The sequence below is a fragment of the Sinohyriopsis cumingii genome, chromosome 14 (genome assembly GCF_028554795.1).
Source record: "Sinohyriopsis cumingii isolate HCF-2022 chromosome 14, ASM2855479v2, whole genome shotgun sequence".
In the NCBI taxonomy this organism is placed as follows: domain Eukaryota; kingdom Metazoa; phylum Mollusca; class Bivalvia; order Unionida; family Unionidae; genus Sinohyriopsis; species Sinohyriopsis cumingii.
The window spans coordinates 105361246-105370801 of NC_142974.1; positions in this window are offsets into that span (position 1 = coordinate 105361246).

Genomic DNA, 9556 nt, shown 5'->3' on the forward strand with positions numbered 1-9556 from the left:
GCAATTCACGTACCAGGTCATGTAAATTAATGTGGTTAATGTGGAATAGAAACTAAAGGTAACTAAAATATTTTAATATATTTACAGTTCATCTAAGTCATTGATCAGCTTAGAAAACAATACAACCAATCAAACAACTTTCTCTGTCTCTCATTATTTGGTATTTTTCAAGTAACCTTTACCATCATTCAAGCGAAAGTCGTTCATATGTTTAGAGTCATCCTGGGTGACACAAGCGAAAATCCTCTACGCTCTTATTTTCATACATTTTCGCCTGTATCTTCCTACGATAGCCCTGAGAGAGAGGCCTTTGGATATTTTCATATTTAATTATTACTTTTTGGAACATTATAACAGGTTGAAAAAACATCAACGACGACAAAATATTAAATACATCACAGTATGTGTAACACGTATCCGATACATTTAACAAATAATGTGGAAAAGCTTCTCAAGTTTGTATCATTGATTATATTAACACTGTAGCTAAATCCCTATGAAAGTGAAGACATACCATTATGACGAACAATGTCATTGTAGCATACTTGATTTAAGTTCAGTTTCAACGTTTTCATCCAACCTAAAACATTGTTCTCTCTAACTCCAGATATTTGCGTAGTTTATATCCGTTATACATGAGATGGGAGCGGGTGACAGGAACCATAAAGGATTGCGATGAAATGGTGCAACATATTAAATTCAATTAGAAAACTGGGATTGTTAGCACTTTTATCGTTATTTTCAATGTGTGGATATTCATCATTGCTCTATAATCAACATCACACGGTTGCGAGAATATGCGTATGATTTGTGCCATTGAAGAATCGCAATTTGATATATGATATTGCTTCATCTAGTCACTAAGACCATGGATTCTAAGAAACATCCCTGCTTACTTACATGGGTAACATTCAGCCAGATTCGTCGTTGTGTTGATCATGCATATTTCGTCCCACGGACACAGTCTGTGGTAGCATGGATCTCTCTCTATGTATTCCTACAGCAAATTGAATATTTGCATATAAAAAATGTTCAAGAAAAAAACACAAAATTAATTGTATGTGTAGCTTTAAAAGACCGTAGTTTAAGTTTTTTATATATAAAAGCAAACAAAATTTACTGCTCTCGTTGACATTCCATAGTATCATAATTGTGTTAATTATGATAGTGCTAAACATCATAGCGCTAAACACGCCAACTTGAATATATTTGAAATAGACTCGCTTGTTTGGAAATAAGCATGAGATTCATTGAGAAATTGTATGTAACATTCAGGATTGTAACCATTACAGGTGGTTTAATAGCAAAAGTATATCCCCGAAATAGTCATGTATATATATATATATATATATATATATATATATATATATATATATATATATATATATATATATATATATAATGAATATGTACAATTTTAACGTGTCGTCCAGTATATATATATATTATTAGTAGTAGTATTTAATTAATGAATTTCTATATTACAAAATACAAAGACTAAGTTTGCATTCCACACTAAATATTAGTGACAATTATGCATCAAACAAATATTGCCATAATACAATTCCGTTAAAATATTGATTATTATTTATCAAAAATCCAGAGTGTGTGCTTTCAAAAGCTAGTATTAATGGAAAGAATGAGGTACTTATCATCGACTCTTAGAAGCACAAATTATCAGCACAAATTCGTATATAAATACTACTTAACAAGATCAATCCTAGAAACTTTAAATATACACTATTTTTATCATATCTGTAAAATTGTATACAAGTATTGCATTTCATATCAACACTGATAATTTCTTAAGGGTCTGTAAGGGGACCAAATGACACTTTTAACGTGACGAATCACGCATCCTGATGTTGCACGATAAACCTGATTTGTAGTTTCTTGATCATTGTTCCAACTAAACTCAGATTTTGATCCTTTATCAGGATTCTTTCAAAAATGATATGTTCAAGAACCAAATCTTGATAAATGTGTACATTCAAAATGCAGTTGGATTTCTTATGATAGGGAACACTGCTGAAACCATGCTATTGCAAATTTTGATTTCATATGAATCCCATTAAATCTTCTACAAAATAAGTCAGTTGTCTAAATTTATGGCATTGTATACCAGATTAAAGTACAATTTTAACGTGTCGTCCAGTAATGCAATACAGCAATTTCGAACATAATTTATTTAAGTAAAAATTGCAATCTATACAACAAATATTACATGGAAGAATATTATTACATGGAATTATATTGATAATACAGAAATTCATTTACTTACATTCATCCACAGGTGGTTTTAGTCAAGTTATGGACACTCATGAACTTTGACTATTTTGTATATTGTCACTCGAGTACTTTTGTTCAATAGTAGGGTATACATTATACTCCTTTATTGTTAATATAAACTAAGTACGATTACATTCAAAGAAATAAAGATATTGCATTTCCAAGATCACAATGACGCATACGTGACAAATACATTGAAAAAAAGTCCTATCCATTCTAAACATATTTATAAAACACTTTGATGAAATTGCACGCAACAGTTTTGGATAATTCCAGACAAATGACCTTCACAAATGATCAGACATGAGACAGATAATAAGCATTAACTGATCGGAATAGTGGTTTATTGTGGTCTGGAACGTTAAACTCTTGAACAAATGTTGGTGTTATGCATTTCTTTTTGTAACAAAATATTCTTTTCGTTCTGCTGTTGACATTTTGATTCGAAATAAAATTGTCTCAGAGTCAATATTAAATATTCGGTAGTGATTATCTGTGATGAAGCTCATTTCTAGTTCTATGAAACACTCGACATTAAAATGGGAAATGAAGGGTAGTTTTCTGCTGGAAATCCGAAAGAACATGAAGGACTGGCAATAAGATTGTATCTATATAAATTATAATTCAGCAAACTAAATAAGAGTGAGTCCTAACCGGCTTAATTGCAGTGAAGTTTAAATATTACAAAATACTAGTCAACTTGGGGCAGAAACTTTGCGAACGGTAAATTCTCTTATAAAACTTAGTACAAATGAAGAATTAAATGTGGATTGTTGCAGATCGTTCCATTATTTATGTGTGTCCAGCGGGCCAAACAAAACGTCGCAAATTCGAAAAATCGAACGGTATTGAAACCATTGTTATACTTGGTTTGCATTATTGTGTTCAAACTGTCTTACAAGCTAGCTCATTCTAACTTTTTTGCATTTATTTTACCTTTATTTAATATTCATGTTAACTGAGTAACTTTATTTCAGTTAGCGAACATTACACTTTATAAGTCATTCCATATCTATTTTCAAGAAATTAAAATGCTTAAGTAATCACTGTTTAGAAACAGAAGTGGCATAGGTTCATGAAATGAATGTAGGAAAGACAGCACAATCTATCAGCATTATAGAAAGTTATGCACAAATATTAACTTCTCATTCCTTACCTTCGTTGGCTTTCTGACAGACTTGTAAAAGCATTTTGCAGCCTTTACAAGTTTAGATTCTGGCATAGTCTGATTTAGAAATTGGCAAGTAGCATTCAGTCTGAAGTAATTTACCGCAAAGCATATGTCTAACTGCTCACATATTTCTACACATCTAGCGACCCCAATAGGGCTCAGTTTCGCGAAGCTACCCTCGCGTTGGCGTTTCTCTGCAATGAAGTCGATGCACTCGGCAATGGAACCATCCAAATGAAAGCACCCTAAGTAAACGAGAAAAATAATGTACAGCAGACAAGCCATCGCCTTACTTGTCAACTTGAAGCAATAATACATTCATCTATAAACTGGTTCATCTGTTTGCATCATCTGTTTCGTTTGCAATTTATATATGAACTGCTCGTTAATGCTGAACCATCATTCAGAGCTGTTGATACACAAGTTCATTTAAATAGGCATCATTGATCACCAATGTAGAAAATATATCCTAGACTATCGTTCACTAAAGATATTATCTAACTCCTCCTATTTCAACCTTGTTTTCCAATCAATGTAAAACATTGCCTAAGTTCCAATCAACAATTCTTAGTGTTGAGTCAACTATAACGATCCGGTGCCTTGGGACTCAATCTAACACTATTTGGATATGATTATCATTGATTAAAACGGCAGACAAATGTCCTGATAATATATATATATATATATATATATATATATATATATATATATATATATTAGTGATATATTCTCTTAGTTGCCATAATCATTGTGCGAATATATTAGTGTCACGTGAGAAGTTCCGATGTATCAGGCATTAAGTGTAATTTTGCAATCCAATAGCATGAACGAGTTCAACCAGCGACGCATAGGACGTAACATTTTATTATCAATATATATATATATATATATATATATATATATATATATATATATATATATATATATATATATATATATATATATATATATATATATATATATATATATATATATATATATATATATATATATATTTATATATAGCACGTTAATGCTAACATATATACATTGTTTAAACTGTATGCTAGTATGTGTATATAGCAATGATGAACTTAAATTAATGAATCATTTGCGACGTAAGAAACCAACGATAAAATATGATTAATCCCATATTTAGCAAGGTATACAATTTTATCGCAATCTCTTCTGCTTTCGCTTGTTTCCTCTTTTCTCTTTCTCATACACTAGGGATACAATACACATATATTTGGAATGAGACAGAAACGAAAATTGAACTTAATAAACTTTTGAAAGCGACTTTGTACGAAATAACCTACAAAAACCTGTTTCGTCCTATCTATGTCTGAACACTTCCTATGGGATTTAACTTCAGCGTTCATGATATAAATCATGCAGCATTGCAATAGTCTCTGGACTCTACACAGTAAATTTCTTGGTTAGTATGCACACATACTGTAATCTATTTAAAGCTTGGGGATTTGATGATGCTATTGTTGCTGCTGTTGTTTTCTTCAAGCTATAATAAGGTGTGCAAATCAACTATTTACAAATATTAAAATTACATAAAGCTGCCCACAGGCGCCTGATTATGTTTGAAAATATTAATTACATCCTCTCCAGTTGGAAATGGTGTTGTCATTAGTTTTCCTCAAAAAAGTGCGTTTAAGAGAAAAGCAACGGGATTGACAATAACAAAAATGCCCTGGTGATAATTTTCCCTCAACCCCTAAACAGCATATACACTGACTTACATACATATATTGTTATTTACAAAAACAGAGTGCCTAGCGGCGTAAACAATGAACAAATTCGGTATTTGGATGACATACGATGCACAAAACAGGATGCAAATACTTAGAACAAAATAATAGTATGATGTTAAAAGTATAGTTATGACTATTTCTGACATTCAGGATATGGGGTTGTCGGGTGGAGCAGTTGATCTAGGTATTCATGGAACAAATGATACCATAAAGACGGGATCCACACCATTTCAGGAGATGTGATAATGTATTTCACCTCAAAACCAAGAGGGTTTATTTATACAGTTACCAGTAATGTGTTTAGGAAAATATTGATTCCATCTTAGTCAAGCAGCGGAAAATGTGATGGTGATTATTTGCGTTTTGTTGGTTATAATTGTACTTTCGACACGCCACTGGCTATATCACGCGGAGGAAAATGGAAGCAAAGTGCCTTCCTGTGGAAACACCTAAGCAGCTGACCTCCACTAGCCTGGGATGGAATAGAAAATCAAGACCCTTTGATTACTAGTCCGACGCTCTAATAACTGATCTAGGCTGCATGTGTATAGGTTAGAATTGTGTGTCAGAAACACACAATCAATAACTGGTCCTGGATGAGTCTAGTCCGCTTTAAGGTATTCTGCCTACAATTCTTACAGCTGTATATTGAGCGTGTTATAGTTGATAAAACGTAACCATATTATTGGACTAGATAAGTACCTACCTGCAAAATACATTAGCGTCTTTCATATGTTGCAATGTTTTCCATGAAAGATCATCACAAACAAAGAGTAATTCAGGCGTAGTGTTGGTTGTTATCAGCTAAATATAAACAAATATGTCGTCGAATAAAGACACATATGAAGTTGACATGTTTTGTGGTTTATTTAAGGTCATTAATATTCAATTTAAAAAATAAAATAATTAATATATTCAGTGTAAATTGGTATGTGGAACCTACATATTATTCAATTCGTATTCATCGCATAAGTTACCCAAACACCCTTCTAGGATTGTCCCCATAATCAATTTATAAGATGATCGATCATTTTGATACGATTAAGAGGGTTTTATAAAGACGGCTTATCAATTAATTTAAAGTATATTTTAAACGTATACAAAGAGAACAAGAAAACATCTATTTGTAACTAACAAAAATCAAGTGTATCAATTAAAATAGTTACACCATTTCATATGTTACCCCTACGTATTTCTGAGCAACTTATTTATGGGAGGAACCTAGAGCAGGAAACAACAGTGTCTTGTTTTTTTTCGTGTGTGTGGAACAAATTCCTATAATTAGTTAAATCTAATACGATTAACCATTTATCCACCTAAAAAATGTATACCAGTAAAGTTTGTCTACTTCAATTGCTTTTTTCATTGATCGTTCACAAATCGAAATGTTTCTTTTCAACCAATGGGTGCTATACATATTTGTATTTACTAATGACATTTCATTAAAACAAAACCACGAAAGGAAACAGTATTTAATTCCACACATTATATCTATCGTATAAAATTTAATATAACATATTCAGGCACAAGAAGGCTTTCAGTTGTCGACTGATAGAAATCAGGTCATAATGTTTCCGTCATTTATTTTGTTGTTGTTGTTTTTGTTGTAGGCTTTAACACACGATAGGCTATACATGGCGGCCAGTATTAATGGTAGAGGAAGATCCAGGAAAACCCCGCAAAGAATCACCTACACACGAGAAGATACGGGCATGAGTGGTCACGTACCACATGAGCCCGATCCGAGACTATAACCCACGCGAACAGAGGTGAGATGGCAGCGATCCGTAACGGAAAGCGCTTTAGACCACTTGGCCACTCGGGGCCCCAATTTATTTTTGGATCCGTAAAATTTGCCAAAGTATGATATACACTTTAAGCAAATAAATGGAGAAGGAAATATCCAAAGCTCATTTAATATTAATAGACTTAAATATTGTAATTCAATTAGATATTACGAAATAATTGAAAGTAAAACTGAGATTAAATGGCAATCGCATTCAAGAATTTAAAAAATATAAAATATAATATTTTCTGAAAATTAAATCAGGTTACAGTTAATTTACCGTTCGATAAGCAAAGCCTGTGGACAAGAAATAAACGACTTTAATTAATTAAACAAAACCAAGATCATTTTTTATATCAAGCACCATAACAGGCACACGTTGGCTCAGTCAGAAAATAGCAGTTGCAATTTCAATGTCTAATGACAAACATTTTATTATCACATGTTTAAATAGGTAATACATGTTAAAAGTTCCATTATTGATATAGGGTGTTAATTTGTATATGTCGAATTAAATAGCAGTGGTTAATGCCTCCATTTCCTATGTCTAGTTTGGAAATTATATATGTTGAATTACAATGTGGTGTATAGAATATCAGTCTTTTGTTTCGAGAATTCCCATCTTCACATGTATAATCAAATTGTTTGTGTTGAAGGTTCCATTTCCTATGTGAATTTCCTATGTCTAGTTTGGAAATTTTATATGTTGAATTACACGGCGGTGTATAGAATATCAGTCTTGTATATCGAGAATTCCCATCTTCACATGTATAATTAAATTGTTTGTGTTGAAGGTTCCTTTTCCTATGAGACATTTTAGCTTTTGCTAACAATTTAGACGGCGGTGGTGGAAAGTTTCAATGTTCGTATCCTAATACTAATTGCCTTATGGTCATTCCACCCCATGATATATTCAGCCCCTATGTGACCGTTGCACGTTAAGTTTGTCACTCACTCACACTCACGTGACTTGAGTAATTAAATCATTAGATGAGTAGAGTACAGATTGGAAGTGCCCCCGAGGCTTCCCGAAAAGGTAAAAACGACAGCCTTTGATAGGACTTGATTATTAAAACATATGTTCTCTGTTGTGATTGTAGAAAGGAAAATGCTGCAGAGGGATGTACTTGTTCAGGATTCATATGGTGTTGATCAATGTGCACACACAATGCGATAAATTAATCTAATGCATACAGGCAGGCTGGTATTATATGAACAAAATATTCTGTATTTATGTTTTCCTGTGCTATGCATGCACTGCTTCAATAGCAAGATTTTTGTTCTGGCAAAGAGATTAATATATTAGTTGAGTTGTGAATATTTTATGGAATAAATACAGTGTCGATCTGCAAACTAAATTTAGAGATGTTGCGAAACCACTGATTGCCAAAGTATTTTGAAAGCATTTATGGAAGTTACAAGTAATGCCGTAAACCTGTCAAATGAATGGAATCTAAAAATGTGACCGACAACTTGAAATCAGTATCATCTGAATGCACCATATAGCTTCATTAAAGAAACACAGATGTTGTACGAATTCTCCCAAACGAAAACAAAACACACTGTTACGTTGGTGAATGTGGAAATGATCTTAGAAATAGTACAATAGTTACTTGTTTAGGCTCTTTTAAACGATTAGAAAATAAGAGTGAAAACGTCATACTTTGTCAAATTTGACAAGTAATTTTTTTCCTTAGACAAACAAGGTAAATATTAGAAAAAAGAATTTACGGTATTACAAGCCAAATCTAAAATAATCCACGAATAATCCAAGAATTAAAATATAGAATTCCTAGCAATAAAACATTCTAACGAAACCGAGTTTGAATCCCTATAAAGTCAAACATTAAACGTGATGTATAATTAAGTAAGCGTCATACTTAAAAATAATAATATTCTAGTGTTTGAATTTGTTATAAATTTCGATAACTGTCCTTGTTCTAAAATTAATTTAGAGCACAAATATTTCCAGGGAAAATGCTGTCTTGGATTTCAAAAAAACTTGAAGCAAACAAAAACAAAACATTGCCCAAAATCTGGTCACCAGATAAAAGACTTGGAGGTCTTCAGTACTGAGGCAAGTAATCATTATTCTTTCTCGAAACATCTTTAATAAAATCTAGCTACAACGCAAAACAGATGCCGGGATGTGGGTAAATCCACTGGAGAAACCCAATTTATACATGCTGTTTATCATGTACTCCAAGTATGGCCTAGATTTCACTTTAATAATCTTACCCTGAGAAACATCTTTTAAAAAATCACTGTTCATTTCAACTCTTACTGGTTCTGAATCAAGGTTAGGAACTATGTCAGCATTAGAAACAGAGTTTATATTATTAGCGGATTCCGCAAAACAGTCAGAACAAACAAAACTGAACTTAATTTCTGGAAAACGTAAAATCCAGAAAATGAAATGAAATTACATGAAAATTAATAGAATACAAAAATCTAAAACTAACAAACAAACAATTAAATTCAATCAGATCTAAATTAAATTCAAATAAATATATATATATATATATATATATATATATATATATATATATATATATATATATATAT